The sequence below is a fragment of the Camelus bactrianus genome, unplaced genomic scaffold (assembly GCF_048773025.1).
Source record: "Camelus bactrianus isolate YW-2024 breed Bactrian camel unplaced genomic scaffold, ASM4877302v1 HiC_scaffold_34, whole genome shotgun sequence".
NCBI lineage: Eukaryota > Metazoa > Chordata > Mammalia > Artiodactyla > Camelidae > Camelus > Camelus bactrianus.
Window position 1 is genome coordinate 6,737,735 of NW_027413949.1, and position 20,993 is coordinate 6,758,727.

General features: G+C 37.4%; 1 protein-coding gene across 10 annotated transcripts in view; it reads right to left on the reverse strand.

The window, feature by feature from the left end:
* Positions 1–1,302: 1,302 nt before the first annotated feature.
* The window catches only part of LOC141576797 (junction-mediating and -regulatory protein-like), a 93,389-nt gene continuing 73,698 nt past the window's right edge, over positions 1,303–20,993 (reverse strand). For all 10 annotated transcript variants that reach the window (XR_012505227.1, XR_012505225.1, XR_012505224.1 and 7 more), the window contains one exon: positions 1,303–3,023. The gene's annotated coding sequence lies outside the window, so the exon portion shown is untranslated. The remainder of the gene's footprint in view (positions 3,024–20,993) is intronic.

Genomic DNA, 20,993 nt, shown 5'->3' on the forward strand with positions numbered 1-20,993 from the left:
GGACCACCTTTCCACCTTCTGTAGTCTGGACGCTTTCATTTGCCCTGCAGGACTATGCAGGATATGACCTGTTCTCAGTCAACTGGACTTGGCCTCCTGCCTCCATTGTGTGCCCTCCCGCCCCAGAAGGAGTCCTTCTAGATCTAACCCACTACCTCCTCCACTGGACATGGACTCACACTGAGCCACTGTCCAACTGACCAACTCACCCAGAGTCAAGTCCAGACACTTGGGGAGACCCTCCACCCCAGAAAGCAAATCCCAATCCTGCCTATGAAAGTGGCAAATCCTATGGCTTTGGACACTGAGTTCAACCTCAAGGCCTCCTGGAAATTTCAGACCTGATGCATGATGGCTCTGACTGAGCCCCACACGTGCTCGATTGGTAAAATAACCAATTGGTCCCTGAATCTCCAGATGCATTGGATGTGGCCATGGGACATTTCGATAAACACACACTCGCACGCCAGATTGGTTGGTTTCTCATTTGGAACCCAGGCCGGTTTGCTCTCTTGATAGGACCAACCACAATCCAATACACCCTCCAGATCACTGAGATTCAGTGTGTGCCATCATCCACAACCATATCCCTCATCTTGCCCAGCTTCCACTAGCTCAAATTTGGCCACTCGTATCTTGGTCTGGGAATCAACTGTGGGGATATTTTGTGCTGATTTCTTTGAGTTCTGTCACCCAAGCATCTGCTGTGCCCTCTTCTAACACGCAGTACAGGGCTTTCAATCCCTTGTTTCCTGACTGCCTGAGAGTGTGTGTCCAAGTAAACGAGAGTTTCACCTTGGCTGCTCCTTCACCAGAGGTCAGGTCCTGCACTAATTTCCATTCTCTACATTTCTTTCTGCTCCTTCCAGGTTTTGTGAGGCCTCTTCCTGTCTTTGGAAGTAAGAGACCACTCTTCACCAAGTGTCCCAAGCCAAGGGTTTGTTGAGTTCATATATATCTTTCTGAGCACCTGTCAGTGAATGAGCGAAATTTGCACTAGTACTCTGCCAAATGGACATCGATAAATCAACATTTCACAGACATAACTCACAGAAATGTGATTCTTGTTTAGCTCAATTTTCTGTACAGACATGGTGGGACGGTTTGTCTGAAAACTCCATTATTGACATTGCGTTGATACCTCAGTGGCAGTCTTTCAAATGGTTAATGGAATTGATTTACATATTTTGGGATTTGTATCAAAATGAAGTTAACTTTCGAAACATACTGAATCTAGCCCCAAAGCACATTTGTCATTTTCTGGTACTAATTTGTCAGCTCAAAATAAAAATAGAAAGAATGTAAAATAGCAGTCCCAAGTGTTGAAGGGGACAGGTGAAAGCTTTATTATTTATGCATTCAACAACAGGAACAATGAGCTAAATATAGGAACCATGAAATAACCCCAACCCTGGGTTTCCCTTGTTGATGTGCTGCCCTTTCCTCCCAATGACACGTACTTGTCAATGTTGGCTAGTAAAGGGGCAACTTTTCTCTCTAGTTAAACACAAGGAAACACAAACAACATATTTACACGTAGGCTTGTTTCAAATAGCACCTAGAAGCATTATATCTATGAGAAATCTGCTGCAGCTTTGCTAGACTATGGAGAACCAGGTGCTCTTCTATCAACCATGAGAATATATACTCATCCGATCACGTTTGGTAAAGCAATTTAACCCATCCAAGACTGCAACCCCATGATATCCTGCACCCGGAACTTGACTGAAGGGAAAAGACAATCCACAAAACATGTGTCCATTCATGTCTATGGTGATTTTAAAGATCATTTCAATAACTGACTTATAAGATTTACCTATACTCTCTTGAAAAACTGAGGCTTACTACATATTCAAGTTCAGTCAAAGATTCCCCTCACTTACCACACTCCCTTCACCCCAAAGTAGACAGAACCGCAGCATTTGCTGAATCTAGGGGAAGGTCATCATTTCGCGGTGTGATCTAAGAATTCAATTGCAATCTGTTTTAGTCGAGAGTAATTGACCATGGAGGAGTTCACTGTTGTTCACAGAATGTGAAGGTATTTGAACTCTGATTCTAGGAGCGGCTTGCTCTGCTCCTAATGGCTTCATTGCAGCTCACGTGCTGATGCCTTAAAATGGATGCCTGTGTTGGGGAGGGAACAGAAAGTGCTTGATAGCTAGGCCCCACCCTGGGCGAAGGCTTACCTGGGCTTGGTGCATGGTGGTCTTAGTGTTTTGAAATTGTCCCTTGTGACGTGTGGATTCTCACGACCTGTTCCAAGAACATGAGCGCTTTTATGATCTCTGCCATCTCTTCTATTTTAGACGTCCAGAATCTTGGACCCGTTCTTGGAGAAGTGAACTGAGAACTTTTCAAGTGCACGTTGCCCCTCCACAGTTTTCTGCCAGTATCAGTGAGGCTCAATATGTCTCATGAATATCTTCCGAGCCTAGTATTCTGTACAGAATTCTCCATACCACTAATCTCCAGTGTAGCAGAACAGCAATCATCAAAGTGTTCACATCTCCCCTCAATCCGTGCATCCAGCTTTTCTGCCAACTTCTCTTCATGTCTCCCTTAAAGTTGACTTCTACAGGACTGGGCATGTGTCAAACTAATTCGGAGTCTCACCAGTAAGATGAGGACAGGCAGAACTTCCACTGTCTGACCTTTCAGGTTCTGGAAACTGACCCGTGAACTCAGGCCATTGGGCAGCAGCAGTATCTTCTCTTACACAGTTTCCCGAACAAGAGACATATCCCAAGCTTCAGCGAGGGCGGCAGCCCCTCCATGACACTGATCCACCCACCGTGTTCTGCCCAGTTACCTTGGATCCACCAGCCACAACAAGCCACGCGGGACACACCAGCATTCCACCTGGATTTCAACTGGTAACTGCCATCCCCAGTGGTTGCTGCATCTTGTCAGTGTTCGGGGAGGGGCTGCATCAGTCTAGAGTTTCCTAAGGTATGTGTGTTTCTCTCCATTTGTGCCCCATGTTTCTTATTTTCCATTCCTCTTTTCTTATGTGCAGTTTTCTATATAAAGTAGAAACGGAGGAAGTACGTCCATGTTAAGTTTATGGATTCACGTGTCTATAAACTTTCTAACAGTTAACAGTACCCAAAGACTCACTACAGTAATCTTATATTTGTGTCATATACATTCACCGAGAATGCATATCTCTCTGTTGCTTTTCTGCTGAAAAACCCACACTCTCAGAACTTGGATTCGTTTGTTTCATTGGGGCTGAATTTCCTAGAAACGAATCCAGTCCCATTATACAATTTACTGTCTGTCTTTTTTACTCTTTTAAGATTTGGCAGAGCTACTTGTCTTTATTATAGGAATATGCCATTTATTCTCCTCGTAGTATTCAATATGCCATTCATTCATCCTAATGGAAGGCTTGTATTTCTATATCACGGACTATGGATCTATTTTATTCAAAATAGTCGTTTGGGTTAGGTCACAATGTGCTCTTATGTATCAATATTTATTAAGTGTTATGCACGCATGTGTTTTCTTAATACAAGGGTGTTGTTTATATGCATTCAGCCAAACTGTGTCAAAGCGTGCTGATTGATCCTTGACATCCCCTTTAGTATTTTCTTTTGAATTTTCTTGGTTTCTGCGGATATATGTCACTCAACCGTACGCTTTTGGTGATTGTTTGTTTGCTTTTTTGTTGTTTGTTTTGCAAACACATTATGCAATGTATCACTCCATTTGATGAAAATAGTCATATATAGTGATTAAGATACAAAATTGCTGAACATCACCTATGTTTTCCTGCTTCCTTCTCCCATCCTTAGGATTTTGACGTCCTCTTTGCCTACTTCTCTTTTCTTCTTTGCAACTTATATTGTATCTCCTGCATTTCCAATGATGGTTTTCTTATTTCCAGATCATCTTTCTAGTTTTCTATTCAGGGTAGAATTCACAATCTTTCTTTTATGATAAATTTTGAAGTTCTGAGTTCTTTTAAGATTGGCCAGTCAGTGAAATTGTCTACATTGGCCAGTATTGTAAATGGCAGTCTTGTGGCATAGGCTGCACTAGACTGCAGCTTTTTCTCATTCAGAAATGTGTCTGTGTCTTGTCAATGCTAACTGTCCTGCAATGAATCTGTCGAGATATCAGCTGAAACCCCTCTGGAGGTTCTGTTGTGACTAAGTTGCTTTTACCTAGGTGCATTTAAAATCACTCGGTGGATCATGAACTTTGATGATTTGAAAGATAAAACAGCTGCTTGTAGGTCTTTTGGGATTCCGCCTTCTTTGGAGGCTTTGTGCCTCATCATTTCTTATACATGATTGTTTCTTGCCTTTCAGCAAGTTTCAGTCTGATATTTTTACAAGTACATTTTCAGATTTTTTTTTATATACATATCATGCTTTTCCTTCTAGGAATCCTATGAATCCTAGCTTTGCATGCTTTGTCTTATCCAGGATTCAGCAGCATTTTTTGCATTGGTTTTCATTTGCTTTTCTATGTCATCTTCTGATCAGGGTATTTCTGTTCTCCTGTCTTCGCAGTCACTCACGAGTCCCTCTGCATTATCTAGTCCGCTTAGGACTGACTTTATCTGCGCTATTATCCCATCCATCGAGTTTTCTGATTTATTTGTCTTGTATATAGATGTTCTCTTCCCTTTTTCTTGTATTCTGCCTTTTGAAATTCTAAGACAATACTGTTTTTCAGTGCTTCTCTCACCAACCTTTTCAAGGCTTGCTCTGGAATTGTTTCAGAGTCTAATTCTTTAAACCATTTTCTGGAACCTTCAATCCCTTTCGGAGTGAAAATGGTACTTCCTGTCTCTTTTACTATAGTTTTGTAACTCTACTGGTCAAGTATTTTCAGGTATATAATGTAGACTTGCTGGGCTTGTTTAAGTGAAAATTTTAGTCTCTTGGGTGTATGCAATTCCATGATATTTCTGTGAGGACAATATTTCCTAGACAGTGATGCAATGTTGTTTTTCTGTGTGTGTTGTGTGGTATATCTCTAATTGCTGGTGTTGCAGTGGTTGTCATGTACAAAACCTACTCTTGTCGTTTAGTAGAACTTAATTTTTATTACGATTATATCACAGCTCTGAACGTGCATGGACCCTCCCCCTTGTGGAAACGAAGCTTCTATAAGGTTTCTGCTTGGCAGGCTGCTGTATGTCAATTTGGAGTGTTTCCAAAACACCATTGTGACAGTGCAATTGTCCTTTTTATTGCAGTGGTATGTCCCAATAGTACAAGGTCTTCCCAGAACTTCTTTGTCTACAGAAACACCAGTGGAAACATATCTAAGGATGTCATGCATCAGGGACTGCTGCAATGATCCCACAGCCCCACCTTGATGTCCTCGTTGCCGTAACATGTCAGTGCCATCCCAAATGTAGCATCTGCCTTTGGGAGATAATGCTGAATTAAACGCTTCATCTTCTCAAGCAGCGGACAGGAACCACTCATCTTTGTCCTCTCATTCTGGTGGCATGGGACCATGAAGACTACTACAGAGCTGACCTGCATCCACTGCCTCTTACCAAATCCTAATCCCAGTCCTAGCTATGAATATGGAAGATCCTATGGTACTGGACACCAATTTCAACCTCAAGGACCCGTAGATCATTGAAACCAGATGAATGACATCTCTCATTGAGCCCCACACTTGTTCAATTTGCAAAATTCCAAATTGGTTCCTTGGACTACAGATGCTGTGGATGTGGCCATGGGATATTTCAGTAAAGTCAAACTCGCCCGCCAGTTTGGTTGCTTTCTCATTGGGATCCCAGGCCGGTTTGCTCTCTTGATAGGACCAACCACAATCCAATACACCCTCCAGATCACTGAGATTCAGTGTGTGCCATCATCCTTAGCCCTGTCCCTAATCTTGCGCAGCTCCTGCTAGCTCAAATTTGGCAGCTCGTATCTTGGTCTGGGAATCAACTCAGGGGTTATTTTGTACGATTTCTTTGAGTTCTGTCAGCCAAGCATCTGCTGTGCCCTCTGCTAACACTCAGTGCAGCGCTTTCAAACTCTAGTGTCCTGTCCGCTTGAGTGTTTGCGACCCAGTAAAGCAGAGATTCACCTTAGCTTCTACCTCACCAGAGGTCAGGTCCTGCACTAATTTCCAATCTCAACATTTCTTCCTGCTCCTTCCAGGTTTTGTGAGGCCTCTTTCTGTCTTTAAAAGTAAGAGACCACTCTTAGCCATGTTCCTTAGCAAAGGGCTGGGTGAGTCGATAATTATATTGCTCTGTATATGGCAGCGAGTGTGCGAAATTTGCACTGGAACTCTGCCAAATGGACATAGACAAATCAACATTTTTCATTATAACTCACAGAAAAGTGATTCTTCTTTAGCTCTATTATCCGTACCGCCATGGTGGGAGGGTTTTTCTGAAAACACCAGTATTGACATTGTGTTGATTCCTCAGTTACAGTCTTTCACATGGTTAATGGAATAGATTTACATATTTTGGGATTTGTATGAAAATGAAGTTAATTTTCAAAACATACTAAAACTAACCCGAATCCAGTCTAGTCATATTCAGTTACCAGTTTGTCAGCTCTAAGAGGAAAATAGACAGAAAAATGTAAAATACCAGTCCAAAGTGTTGAAGGGGACAGGTGAAACCTTTACTGTTGATGCCTTCAACAACAGGAAACATGAAATAAATATTGGAACCATGAAATAACCCCCACCCTGGGTTCCCCTTGTTGATATGCTGCCCTTTCCCCCAATGACACATACTTGCCAATGTTGGTGATTAAAGGGGCAACTTTTCTCTCTAGGAAAACACAAGGAAACACAAACAACATATTGACATGTAGGCTTGCTTCCAATAGTACCCAGAGGCATCATAGCTATGAGAACACTGCTGCATCTTTGCTAGTCTATGGAGAACAAGGTGCTCTTCTATCAACCATGAGAATACTTAATCATCTGATCATGTTTGGTAAAGCAATTTAACCCATCCAAGACTGCAACCCCATGATATCCTGCACCCGGGACTTGACTGAAGGGAAAGGAAAATCCACACAATATGTGTCCCTACATGTCTATGGTGACTTTTAAAGTTCATTTCAATAACTGACTTATAATTGTTACGTATACTGTCTTGAAAAACTGAGGCCTACTAAATATTCAAATTCAGTCAAATATTCCCCTCACTTACCACACTCCCTTCACCGCAAAGTAGACAAACACCCAGCATTTGCTGAATCTAGTGGAAGGTCATCATTTCATTGTGTGACCTAAGAATTCATTTCCAATCTGTTTTAGTCGAGAGTAGTTGACCATGGAGGATTTCACTGCTGTGCACAGAATGTGAAGGTGTTTGAACACTGATCCTAGGAGGGGCTTGCTCTGCTCCTAATGTCTTCATTGCAGCTCAGGTGCTGATGCTTTAAAATGGATGCCTGAGTTGTGGGGAGGGAAGAGAATGTGCTTGATATCTAGGCCCAACTCTGGGAGAAGGCTTACCAGGGCTTTGTGCATGGTGGTCTTATTGGTTTGTTATTGCCCCTTGGGACGTGTGGATTCTCACCACCTGTTCCAAGAACATGAGCGCTTTTTTGATCTCTGCCATCTCTTCTGTTTTAGACGTCCAGAATCTTGGACCCATTCTTGGAGCAGTGAATTGAGAACTTTCCTCAAGTGCACGTTGACCCTCCACAGTTTTCTGCCAGTATCACTGAGTCTCAATATGTCTCATGAATGACTTTTGAGCCTAGCATTCTGTACAGAATTCTCCATACCACTAATCTCCAGTGTAGCAGAACAACAATCATCAAAGTGTTCGCATCTCCCCTCAATCCGTGCATCCAGCTTTTCTGCCAACTTCCCTTCGTGTCTCCCATAAAGTTGACTTCAACAGGACTGGGCATGTCTCAAAGTAACTCGGAGTCTCACCAGTAAGCTGAATACAGGCAGAACTTCCACTGTCTGACCTTTCAGGTTCTGGAAACTGACCCATGAACTCAGGCCTTTGGGCAGCAGCACTATCTCGAACTTACACAGATTCCCTATCAGGACACATAACCCAAGCTTCAGAGGGCTGCACCCCTCCATGACACTGATCTACCCACATGGTTCACCTACTTATTTTGGATCCACCAGCCACAACAAGCCACGCGGTAAACAACAAGTTTCCACCTGGAATTCAACCAGTAACTGCCATCCCCAATGGTTGCAACTTCTTGTCAGTGTTGGGGGAGGGGCTGTATCAGATGAGACTTTCCTAAGTTAAGTGTGTTTCTCTCCATTAGTGTCCCATGGATCTTATTTTCCATTCCTCTTTCCTTATGTTCCTTTCTGTATAAGTAGTACAAACGGAGGAAATATGTCCATGTTAAGTTTATATATTCACATGTCTTTAAACATTCTAACAGTTAACAGTACCCAAAGACACACTACAGGACTCTTATGTTTGCATCATATCTATTCAGCCAGAATGCATATCCTTCTGTTGCTTTTCTGCTGAATCACCCACGCTCTCAGACTATGGATCCATTTGCTTCATGGGGGCTGCATTTCCTAGAAACGAATCCAATCCCAATATACACTTTTCTGTCTGTCTCTTTTACTCTTAGTACGGTTTTGCAGAGCTACTTGTCTTTGTTATAGGCATATGCCATTTAATCTGTTCGTAGGGTTGAATATGCCATTCATTCATCCTGATGGAAGGCTTGTAAGTCTATATCACGGACTATGGATTCATTTTATTGAAAATAGTCATCTGGGTTAGGTCACGATATGCTCTTATGAATCAATATTTATAAATATTAGTGCACGCATCTGTATTCTAAATACAAGTGTGTTGTGTAGATGCATGCAGCGAAACTCTGTCAAAGCATGCTGAATGATCCTTGACATCACTTTGAGTATTTTCTTTTGAATTTTCTTGGTTCCTTCGGATATATGTCAGTCAACCGTACGCTTTTGGTGTTTGTTTGTTTGTTTGTTTGTTTGTTTGTTTGTTTTTTGTTTGTTTTTCAAACACATTATGCCATGTATCCCTCCGTTTGTTTAAGAGAGACATAAAAGCTGATTCACATAGTGAAGTGCTGAAAATCACCTATCTTTTCCTGCTTCCCTCTCCCATCTTTAGGATTTTGACGTCCTCTTTGCCTTCTTGTTTATTCTTTGCAAGTCATTGCACTTCTTGCATTTCCAGTGATGATTTTCTTATTTCCAGATAATCTTCCTTGTTTTGTATTCAAGGGAGAATTCACAATCTTTCTTTTAGGATAAACTTAAAACTGCTGATTTCTTTTACGATTGACCAGTCTGTGAAATTCTCTACATTGTCCAGTATTGTAAAGTGCAGTCTTGTGGCATAGGCTACACTAGACTGCAGCTTTTTCTCATTCAGAATTTGGTCTGTGTCTTGTCCCTGCTTCCTTTCCTGCAATGAATCTGTCGAGATATCAGCTGAAACCCCTCTGGAGGTTCTGTTGTGACTAAGTAGCTTTACTCTAAGTGCATTCAAAATCACTCGCTTGATCATGAACTTTGATGATTTGAATGATAATACAGCTGCTTGTAAGTCTATTGGGATTCCGCCTTCTTTGGATGCTCCGTGCTTCCTGGTTTCTTATAGATGATTGTTGCTTGGCTTTCAGCATCTTTCAGTCTGATTTTTTTCAAATAGATTTTCAGAGCTTTTTTCCTTTTTTCTTTTTTCTTTTATTATCTTGCTTTTTCATCTGGGAATCCTATATGTCCTGGCCCTGCATCCTTTGTCTTTTCCTAGGTTTCAACAGCAGTGTTTGCATTGGTTTTCATTTGATTTTCTATGTCATCTTTTTACTGACGTTTTTCTGTTCTCATGTCTTCTCAAACACTTCAAGTCCCTCTTCATTATCTGGTCTGCCAATTCCTTTCTTTAGCCGTTCTATTATGTCACCCATCAAATTTCTTTTTTTAACTTTTTATTGATTCATAATCATTTTACAATTTTGTTTCATATTCCAGTGTAGAGCAGTTTTTCTTTTATGCATGAGCATATATACGTTCATTGTCTCTTATCTTCATTTTCAGCCAGCACAAAATCTTGTATATATTTCCCTGTGATACACAGTACAGTCTTGGATATATTTTCTGCATTTTGCTATCCCAGTCCTTTCCCACCCTCATTCCCTTTGACCAGAAGTTTGTATTCTATGTCTTTGATTCTGTCTCTGTTTATATACATGGCATTATGTTGTCAGACTTTATGTCTGAATAGTATTCCATTTTATAAATATACCATATCTCCTTTATCCAGTCATCTGTTGATGGATGTTTACGCTCTTTCCATGTCTTGGCTATTGTAAATAGTTCTGCTATGAACATTGGGGTGCAAGTGTCATTTTGAAGTAGGGTTCCTTCTGTATATATGCCCAGGTGTGGTATCCTGGGTCATATGTTAGGTCTATTCCTAATCTTTTTAGGAATCTGCATGCTGTTTTCCACAGTGGCTGCACCAAACTGCATTCTCTCCAGCAGTGTATGAGGGTTCCCTTTTCTCCACAGCCTCTCCAGCATTTGTCATTTTTGGACTTTTGAGTGATGGCCATTCTGACTTGTTTGAGGTGATACCTCATTTTACTTTTGATTTGCATTTCTCTGATAATTAGTGATATTGAGCATTTTTTCATGTGCCTATTGATCATTTGCATGTCTTACTTGGAGAATTGCTTATTTGGGTCTTCTGCCCATTTTGGTTTGGGTTGTTTGCTTTTATTCTTATTAAATTGTGTGAGCTGCTTATATATTCTGGAGATCAAGCATTTGTCAATTTCATTTGCAAAAAAATTATTTCCCATTCCCTAGCTCGTCGATTTGTTTTACTTATGGTTTGTTTTGCTGTGCAGAAGCTTGTAAATTTTATTAGGTCCCATTTGTTTATTCTTTCATTTATTTCTATTGCTTGGGTTGACTGTTCTAGGAGAATATTTTTGAGATGTATGTCAGATAGTGTTTTGCCTATATTTTCCTCTAGGAGGTTTGTTGTATCATGTGTTATGTTTAAGTCTTTGATTCATTTTGAGTTTATTTTTGTGTATTGTGTAAGGGAGTGTTCTAGCTTTATTGCTTTACGTGCTGCTGTCCAGTTTTACCAATACCATTTGCTGAAGAGACTCTCTTGATTCCATTGAATATTCTTGCCTCGTTTGTTGAAGATTAGTAGACCAAAAGTTTGTGGGTTCATTTCAGGGCTCTCTATTCTGTTCCAATGCTCCATGTATCTGTTTTTGTACCAATACCATGCTATCTTGATTAGTGTAGCTCTGTAGTATTGTCTGAAGTCTGGGAGAGTTATTGCTCCAGCCTCTTTTCTTTTTCTTCAGTAATGCTTTGGCAATTCTAGGTCTTTTGTGGTTCCATATAATTTCTTCTTTGAATTTAATACATACAGAAAAAGCATTTGATAAAATTCAATGCCAATTTATGATAAAAATTCTCACCAAAGTGGGCTTATAGGGAACATATCTCAACATAATAAAAGCTGTTTATGACAAATCTATAGCCAGCATAAAATTCAATGGTGAAATGCTGAAAACCTTCCTACTAAAATCTTGGAAAAGGCAAGGTTGTCCACTCTCACCATTTCTGTTCAACATAATCTTGGAAGTCCTAGCCACTGCACTCAGGCATGAAAAAGAAATAAAAGAGATCCAAATTGGAAAAGAAGCAGAAGGGAGATAAAGATCCCGGTGCTATACAGAAGAAATTTGTTTTTTTAATCCAGTTTTTATATATTGTGGCCCAAATTTGCAAATCACAAACTCCCAAATTTATCCCTTCCTACTCGCTTTCCCCCAGTAACCATAAGAATATTTACTATGCTTGCAAGTCTGTTTCTACTTTGTAGGTGAGTTCAGTACTTTCTTCCTTTTCTTTCATTTTTTAGATTTCACATATAAGTGATACCATATATTTTCTTTCTCTTTCTGGCTTACTTCACTTATAATGATGATCTCTAGATCCATCCATGTTATGATTTTATTCTTTTTTATGGCTGAATAGTATTCCATTGTATAAATATAACACCGCTTCTTTATAGTGTCATATGTCAATGGACATTTAAGTTGTTTCCATGTCTTGACTATTGTATATTGTGCTGCTATGGACATTGGGGTGCATGTATCTTTTCAATTTAGAGTTCCCTCTGGATATGTGCCCAGGAGTGGGATTACTAGATCATATGCTTGGTGCAGCCATTATGGAAAACAGTATGGAGGTGTCTCAAAAAATTAAAAATAGACTTATTGCATGATCCACTCCTGGGCATATCTATTTCTGAATGATCTGAGTATAATTTATAGAAGTCATGTCTCAAATTCAGTGACTATTTTTTTAAGATTTTCTCTTATGCAATCACAATATATTTATCAAAATCAGGATACTTAATACTGATTCAGTATTATTATGTATGCCACAGTTCATATTCAAATTGCACCAGCTGTTCTAATCATGTCCTACTTAATAATTTTTTTCTTGGTCCAAGTGCAATCCAGATATTTGTGGGAAGGTTTTCAGTTTTTCACCATTGAGTATTGTGCTGACTGTAGGTTTGTCAAAAATAACTTTTATTAAACAAGATTATGTAAATTTTATTATGATTTGTTCTACTTCTGTGAAATATGTCCTGGGTAAATTGATAGGGATCACCTTAAATCTGTAGATTGCCTTGGGTATATGACCATTTCAACAATATTGATTCTTCCAATCCAGGAACATGGGATATCTTTCCACTTTTTTAAAGTCTTATTTAATTTCCTTCATCAGTGTTTTATAGTTTTCTGTGTAGAAGTCTTTCATTTCCTTGGTTAGATTTAGTCCTAGGTATTTTATTACTTTGGGAGCTATTTTAAAGGGGATTGAATCTTTACATTCTTTTTCTGTTGATTCATCATTAGTGTAAAGAAATGAAATTTATTTTTGAATGCTAATCTTGTAACCTGCTACCTTGCTGAATTCTGTGATTATTTCTACTAGTTTTTGGGTTTTCTATATTTAACATCATGTCATCTGCATATAGTGACAATTTTACCTCTTCTTTTCCAGTTTGGATCCCTTTTATTTCTCTCTTGCCTGATTGCTGTGGCTAGGACTTTCAAGACTATGTTGAATAGGACTGTTGACAGTGGTTAACCGTGTCTTATTCCAGGTTTTAGTGGGAAGATTTTGAGTTTTTCACCATTGAGTACTATGCTGGCTGTAGGATGTGTAGACGTATTTTTGATTTAGCGTTCCCTTTGGATAATTGCCCAGGAGTGGGATTGCTGCATCATAAGTTATTTGTATTTTTAGTCTTTTTAGGAATCTCCATTCTGTTTTCCACAATGGCTGCACCAAACTGCATTGACACCAACAGTGTATTAGGGTGCTCTTTTCTCCACACCCCCTCCAGCATTTTTCATTTGTGGACTTTTGAATGATGGCCATTCTGACTAGTGTGAGATAATATCTCATTGTAGTTTTGATTTACATTTCTCTGATAATTAGTGATATTAAGCATTTTTTTCATGAGCCTATAGGGTATTTATATGTGTTCATTGGAGAATTGCTTGTTTAGGTCTTCTGCTCATTTTGGGATTGGGTTGTTTGTTTTTCTTATTAAGTCATATGAGCTGTTTATATATTCTGGAGACCAAGCCATTGTCAGTTTCATCTTTTGCAAATATTTTCTCCAATTCCATAAGTTACCGATTTGTTTTGTTTATGGTTTCCTTTGCTGTACAAAAGCTTGTAAGTTAATTATATCCCACTTGCTTAGTTTTGATTTTATTCCTATTGTTTAGGTAGACTGCCCTAGTAGAACATTGTTGAGATGTATGTGAGATAATGTTTTGCCTATGATTTCTTCTAGGAAGTTTATTGTGTCTTGTCTTATGTTTTAGTCTTTAATCCATTTTACATTTATTTTTGTGTATGGTGTAATGGAGTATTCTAACTTCATTGATTTACATGATGCTCTCCAGTTTATCCAACACTATTTGCTGAAGAGACTCTGTTTATTCCATTGTATGTTCTTGCCACTTTTGTTGAAGATTTATTGACCAAAATTTTCTGGGTTTACTTCTGGGCTTTCTATCCTGTTCCATTGATCCATATTTCTGTTTTTGTACTAATACTATGCTGTTTTGATTATTGTAGCTTGTAGTATTTTCTGAAATCTGAGAGGGTTATTTCCCCAGCCTTATTCTTTTTCTTCAGCAATGCCTTGGCAATTTTGTGTCTTTTGTGTTTCCATATGAAATTTAATATGATTTGTTCTATTTCTCTGCAGTATGTCCTAGGTAATTTAATACACGTTGCATTAAATCTGTAAATTGCCTTGGGCAGGTGCATGGGATATCTTTCCATTTTTTCAGGTTTACTTTAATCTCCTTAATCAGTTTCATTGTTCTTCATTTATAACAATTTCACCACCTTGATTAAATTTATTATTAGATATTTTATTACTTTGGGTGCTATTTTAAAAGGGAGTGTTTCTTTACATTCTTTTCCTGATGATTCATTATTAGTATAAAGAAATGCAACCGGTTCTTGTCCATTAACCTTGTATCTGCTAACTTGCCAAATTCTTTTATTAGTTTTAGTTTTGTGTGAAACTTTCAAATTTTTCTGTATTCAGTATCATGTCATCTGCATATAGTCACAATTTTACCTCTTCCTTTTCCTATTTGGATCCTTTTTATTTCTTTTTTCTTACCTGATTGCTGTGGCTAGGGCTTCGAAGACTATATTGAATACAAGTGGTGAGAGTGACAACCTTGTCCTTTATGAAGATTATACTGTATAGCACAGGGAAATATATACAAGATCTTGTGGAAGCTCACAGCAAAAAACAATGTGACAATGAATACATGTATGTTCATGTATAACTAAAAAATTGTGCTCTACACTGGAATGTGACACAACATTGTAAAATGACTATAACTCAATTTTTAAAAGTTAAAAAAAAGCTTTTATTATGTTGAGCAATGTTCCCTCCATAACTACTTTGGTAATGTGTTGTATCATAAATTAGTGTTGAATTTTATCAAATGATTTTTCTGCATCTATTGAGATGATTGTGTGTGTGTGTGTGTGTGTGTGTGTGTGTGTGTGTGTGTGTGTGTGTGTGTGTGTGTGTGTTTTCTCTTGTTGTGATGCATTACATTGATTGATTCTTGTATGGTGCAGCATCCTTGTGTTCCTGGGATGAATCCAAATTGATCATGGTGTATGATCTCTTTTATGTGCTGTTGGACTCTGCTAATATTTTGGTGAGGAGTTTTGCATTTATGATCACCAGTGGTATTAGTATGTAATGTTGTTTTTTGGTAGTAACTTTGTTTTTGGTATCAGGCTAACGGTGGCTTCATAGAATGAGTTTGGGGGTACTCTCTCTTTTTCAGTCTACTGGAAGTGTTCGAGAAGGACTGTTATGAGTTCTTTGTATGTTTGGTTGAATTCCTCAGTGAAGCCTTCTGGTCCTGGACTTTTGTTTCTAGGTAAGCCTTTATTTCTAATTCAATTTGATTTCTCCTGATTGGTTTGTTCAAGTGGTCAAGTTTTCTTCATTCAGTCTTGGTGGACTCTATGTTTCCAGAAACTTGACCATTTCTTCTAGGTTATCCATTTTGTGTCCTTATAGTTGTTCATAGTATTCTCATATTACATTGTGTTTTTTGTGGTATTGTTTGTAATTTCTCCATTTTCCTTTCTTATTTTGTTTATTTCTGCTCTCTCTTTTCTCTTCTTCATGAGCTTGGCCAGAGATCTGTCAATTTTGTTTAATCTTTCAGAAAACCAGCTGTTGGTTTGATTGATTTTTTCCATTGTTTTTTAATCTTTATTTATTTCCTCCATGATCTTTCTTATTTTCTTTCTTCTGCTGACTTGCTTTTGTTTGCTCTTGGTTTTAGCTGGTAGGTTAGAATTTTTATTTGAGATTGTTCTTCTTTTTTGAGGAAGTCCTGTATTATTATGAGCTTCCCTCCTAGGACTGCTTTTCCTGCAAAGCATAGATTCTCTGTGGTTATGACTAGTAAAACTTTAAATAGATGTTTTCCAAGAGCAGTTTTATGTTCACATCAAAACTGAGAGGAAGGTACAGAGATTGCCCATATGCCCTGTCCCCATACTTGCACAGCCTTCCCTATTAGGCCACTTTGGTGGGGGACGTTTCTATCTGTTACTGTTGATGAACCAATAATGACACATCTTTATCACCTGAAACTCATGGTTTTTATTAAGTTTCACTCTTGGTGTGCATTCTGTGGATTTGGACAAATGTGTAATGACATACATCCATTATTATAGTATCAAGTGGAGTATTTTCACCAGCTTCAAAATCTTCATTGCTTGCCTATTCAGTTCTCCCACCTAAAATCCCTGGCAACCACCAATCTTTTTACTGTTCATATGGTTTTGCCTTTTCTAGGATGTCACATAGTTGAAATCATACAATATGTAGCCTTTTCCAATTGGCTTCTTTCACTTAGTAATAGGCATTCAAAAAAAAAAAAAAAAGAAACAGGCATTCAAATTTCTTCCATGTCTTTTCATACCTTGATGGCTCATTTGTTTTTAGGATAGAGTATTATTCTATTGTCCAGCTGTACCACAGTTTATTTATCCATTACCTAATGAGGAGCATCTTGGTTGCTTCCAAGATTTGGATATGATGGGTAAAGCTGCTCTAAACATCTATATATTGTTTTTTGTGTGGACATAAGTTTTCAGCTCCTTCGGGTAAATACCAAGGAGTGCAACTGCTGGATTATATTGTGCATGAGTGTTTAGCCTTTTAAGAAGTTGACAAACTGTCTTCCACAGATTCCCTACCATCTTGCATTCCCATCAACAGTGAATAAGAAGTGCTATAGATCCACATCCTCACCAGGGCTTGGTGTTGTCTGTGTCCTGAATTTGGGGTGTTCTAATATGTTTGTTTCCATTTGCCTAACGACATATGATGTGGAACATTTTTTGATATGCTTATTTGCCCTCTGTGTATTTTCTTTGGTGAGATGTCTGTTAATGACTTTTGGCTACATTTAATCAGGTATTTTTGTTTCACTGTTGAGTTTTAATTGTTTTGTGTATATTGAAGATAACAGTCCTTTATCAGATGTGCTTTTTGAAAAGATTTTCTCCAAGTAAGTGTCTTCTCTGTCATTCTCTTGGCATTATCATTTCTCCAGCAAGTTTTTAAATTCAGTTATACTTTTCAACTTCATGTTTTCCATTCCTTTTTTTTAAAGTAAGTTCTCTCATATTATTTTCTATTAGATGAAACATTTGCATATCTTCCTTTAAAATTTTTATCATGATTTTTTGTTCTTATAGGAGTTAAATGTCTAATATTATATCTATAATATCTAATATCTGTGCTCAGATATTGAAAAATAACATTAATTTGATTTGTACTTTTATTCTCCTTTAGTATGGAACAATTTTCAGCATTTCTTTTCTTTCATGATCTTATGATTTTTGAAGAACATATATCATTAATTTTATAGTGTCCATTTTATATTTTTCTGATATTGCCTCATGACTAGTTCCATGTCATGTATTCTTAGCAGGAGCACAACAGGCATCAGTGATGCTATGTTCTTCCCAAGGTGTTATTTTAGATGGCACAAGATATCAATTTTTCCATTTATGGGTGATGGCTAAGTTCATCAATTCACTAGGTGGTGTCTATTAGGTTTCTTCCCTATAAAGTTCTTTTTTCCTTTGTGACTAACCAGTAACTTGAGATTATGTAAATATTCTGTTCTTCATCAAGATTTCACCCACTGTTTTTAGCATCTATTAATTTGAGACTATGTAAATATTCTGAGATTATGTAAATAATCTGTTCATTTTTTAATACTTATTCAATTTCATTTCTAGTGATCAGTTTGTTCTAGTGGTCAATTTCTTCTTGATTCAGTCTTTGTGGACTGTATATTTCCAGAAACTTGTCCATTTCTTCAAGGTTATTCATTTATTTTCCATAAAGTTGTTCACAGTATTCTCATATGATATTTTGAATTTCTGTGGTATTGGTTGTAATTTCTCCATTTTCCTATCTTATTTTAATTATTTGTGCTCTGTCTTTTCTCTTCTTTGTGAGCTAGGCCTGAGGCTTGTCAGTTTTATTTACTCTTTCAAAAAACCATCTCTTCATTTGATTGATTTTTTCTATTGTTTTTTAAATCTCTATTTTATTTATTTCCTCCCTGATCTTTATTGTTTTCTTCCTTCTGCTGACTTTAGGTTTTGTTTGCTCTTCTTTTTCTAATTCTTTTAGTTGGTTGGTTAGGTTGCTTATTTCAGATTGTTTATCTTTTTTGAGGAAGGCCTTTATTGCTATGAGCTTTCTTCTTAAGACTGCTTTTGCTGCATCCCATAGATTTTGTGTGGTTGTGATTTTTGTCATTTGTCTCAAAGTATTTTTTTAATATCTTCTTTGAATTTAACATTGACCCATTGGTTTCTTAGTATCATGTTATTTAATCATCATCCTGTCATTTTTTTCTCCTACGTTTTGCTGTAGTTGATTTCTAGTTTCATGGCATTGTGTTTAGAAAAAAATGCCTAAAATAATTACTATCTTCCTAAAATTGTTGAGTCTTCTTTTGTGCCCAAGTGCATGACCCATCCTAGAAAGTGTTCCACGTGCACTGAAAAGAATGTATATTGTAATTTTTGGGGATGTAATATTCTGAAAATATCAACCAAGTCTAATTGTTCTATTGTATCATTTAGTTGCTGTTTTGCCTTTATCTTTCTGTCAGGAAAACCTGTCAAGTGATGTGAATGGGGTGTTAAAAATCTCCTATGATTGTGTTCCCATAGATTTCTCTCTTTATATTTGTTAGTATTCACTTTATGTATTTAGGTTCTCCTATGTTTTGTTCTTGTATGTTAACATGTATACTATCCTCATCTTGCATTTTGCCTTCAATCATTATATAGTGCCCTGCTTATCATTATTTATGGCTTTAGTTTTTAAGTTATTTTGTCTGTAATCAGTATTGCTACTCCTACTTTTTTTTTTTCCATTTGCATGGAATATCATTTTCAATCCTCTCATTCTCACTCTATGTCTCTTCTTCTCCCTAAAGTGTGTATCTTGTATACAGCATACTGCATGTTCTTGTTTTATTTTCCAATATACCACTCTGGCTTTTGATTGGAGCATTTAGTCCATTGACATTTACAGAAATCATTGATAGACTTGTATTTATTGCCATTTTGAACTTAGTTTTGCAGTTGATTTGGTATTTCCTCTTTGTTTTTTTTTTTTCTTTTTGTGGTTTGATAATTTTCCTTGTATTATCTCTGTTTTATTTTGTGTGTGTCTCCATTGTTAGTTTTTGTCATGTGGTTACTCTTTTATATATATACTAACCCATTACTATATCTGTTTGTTTTAAACAGATAGTGATATAAGTTCAAACCATCCTGCCAAAAACAAAAAGAAAAAGAAAAAGAAAAATACTCTTAATTTTCTTGCTCCCTTCTCCCACTCTTAATGATTTAGACGTCTCTCTATCAATTTCATGTTTATCCTGTTGTTATTCATTGTAGTTATCATCTTTCCAATTATGTTCTTTTTCCTTTCAGTAGAAAACTGGCCATCCTGATTATAATATGTCTTGGTATGGTTATGTTTGGTTTCTTCTTGTTTTGGACCCTCTGTGCTTCCTGTACTTGGATATCTGTTTGCTTCTTTAGGTTTGCGGAGTTTTCAGTTATTTTTTTCTTTAAATGCCTTTTCAATCCCTTTTGCTCTTTCTTCTCCTTCTGGGACCCCAAATATGCATACATTGACACACTTTATATTATACCATATATCACTTATATTGTTTTCATTGATTTTTTTTCTCTCTCTCTGCTGTTCTGATTGGATGATTTTGTTTTCCTGTCTTCTAAGTCACTTATTCATTCCTCTGCATTATCTAGCCCACTAGCTCTCATTTCAATAAATGGGTTTTCAAATTTTATGTGGCTCCTCTTTATAGTGTTAATTTCTTTTTTTGACATATTCTCTGTCTCTATGCATAATTTGTTTCATTTCCTTCTGTACTGTGATCAGTCATTTTTTGAAATAATGATGTAGTAGAGTACCAAATTCTGTTTTATTGATTATTCTTTCAGGGAATTTCTCTTGTTCTTTTAATTGGGAGTGATTCTTTGCTTCTTTACTTTTCTTATCTTTCTCTGGCACTATGGATTATAAAGTATCAGTTATCTACTCTGGTCCTGAAAGGTTTTATTTATTCATTTATTTATCTGAAGTGGATGCAGAAATAAAACTATAAAAGAGAAATGTAAAATAAAAAAATTGAAAACAGTGTATAATCAATAACAGAAGAACAAAACAAATAAAAATCAAGTTGAAATCAATTTAAAATTAATAAAAATATTTTAAAGAAAAATTTTAAGTTATTAATGAATAAAATATTTTTAAAAAGTAAAAATTATAGAAAATATGGATATATTTCTCTATAGACTGTTCCCTTATAATTTTGTTGAGAGTTCTTTCTTACTCACAGGTAGTTGCCAAGTCTTCCTTCCTTCCTTTTTGCCTGTTATTACTTTGGTTGGGGATGTGGCCAGTGTTCTGTTGGCAAGAGCATGCCCTGGCTATTTACTGGGACCTCCTTTTTGTTCTGTTGTTGTCACCGACACTATCCTCACCCTGCTGCCTGAATTCTTCTCACTGGTTCTAGAGGCCCACCAGTCATGTCCCTGGCTCAGGGAAACTGGCCTCACTAGCCCTTGTCCCTGCTCTGTGCCAAATCTCTTCTTCTTATTCATTTGTCTTAGAAGCACGAGTCCACAGAGGCACCTTTGCAGAAAGATTCCCTCTGCCTGGGGCTGTAAACAAATCTCAGTCTCACCTATGAGGTTGCCGAACCCTAGGTATAGCTTCAGGTTTCAACCCCACTTTCATGTGGGAGCTGCACACTGGAGAATATGGTTGTTGTTGTTAAGCCCTGCCTCTCTTCTCCCAAGGATACACAAATAATGGT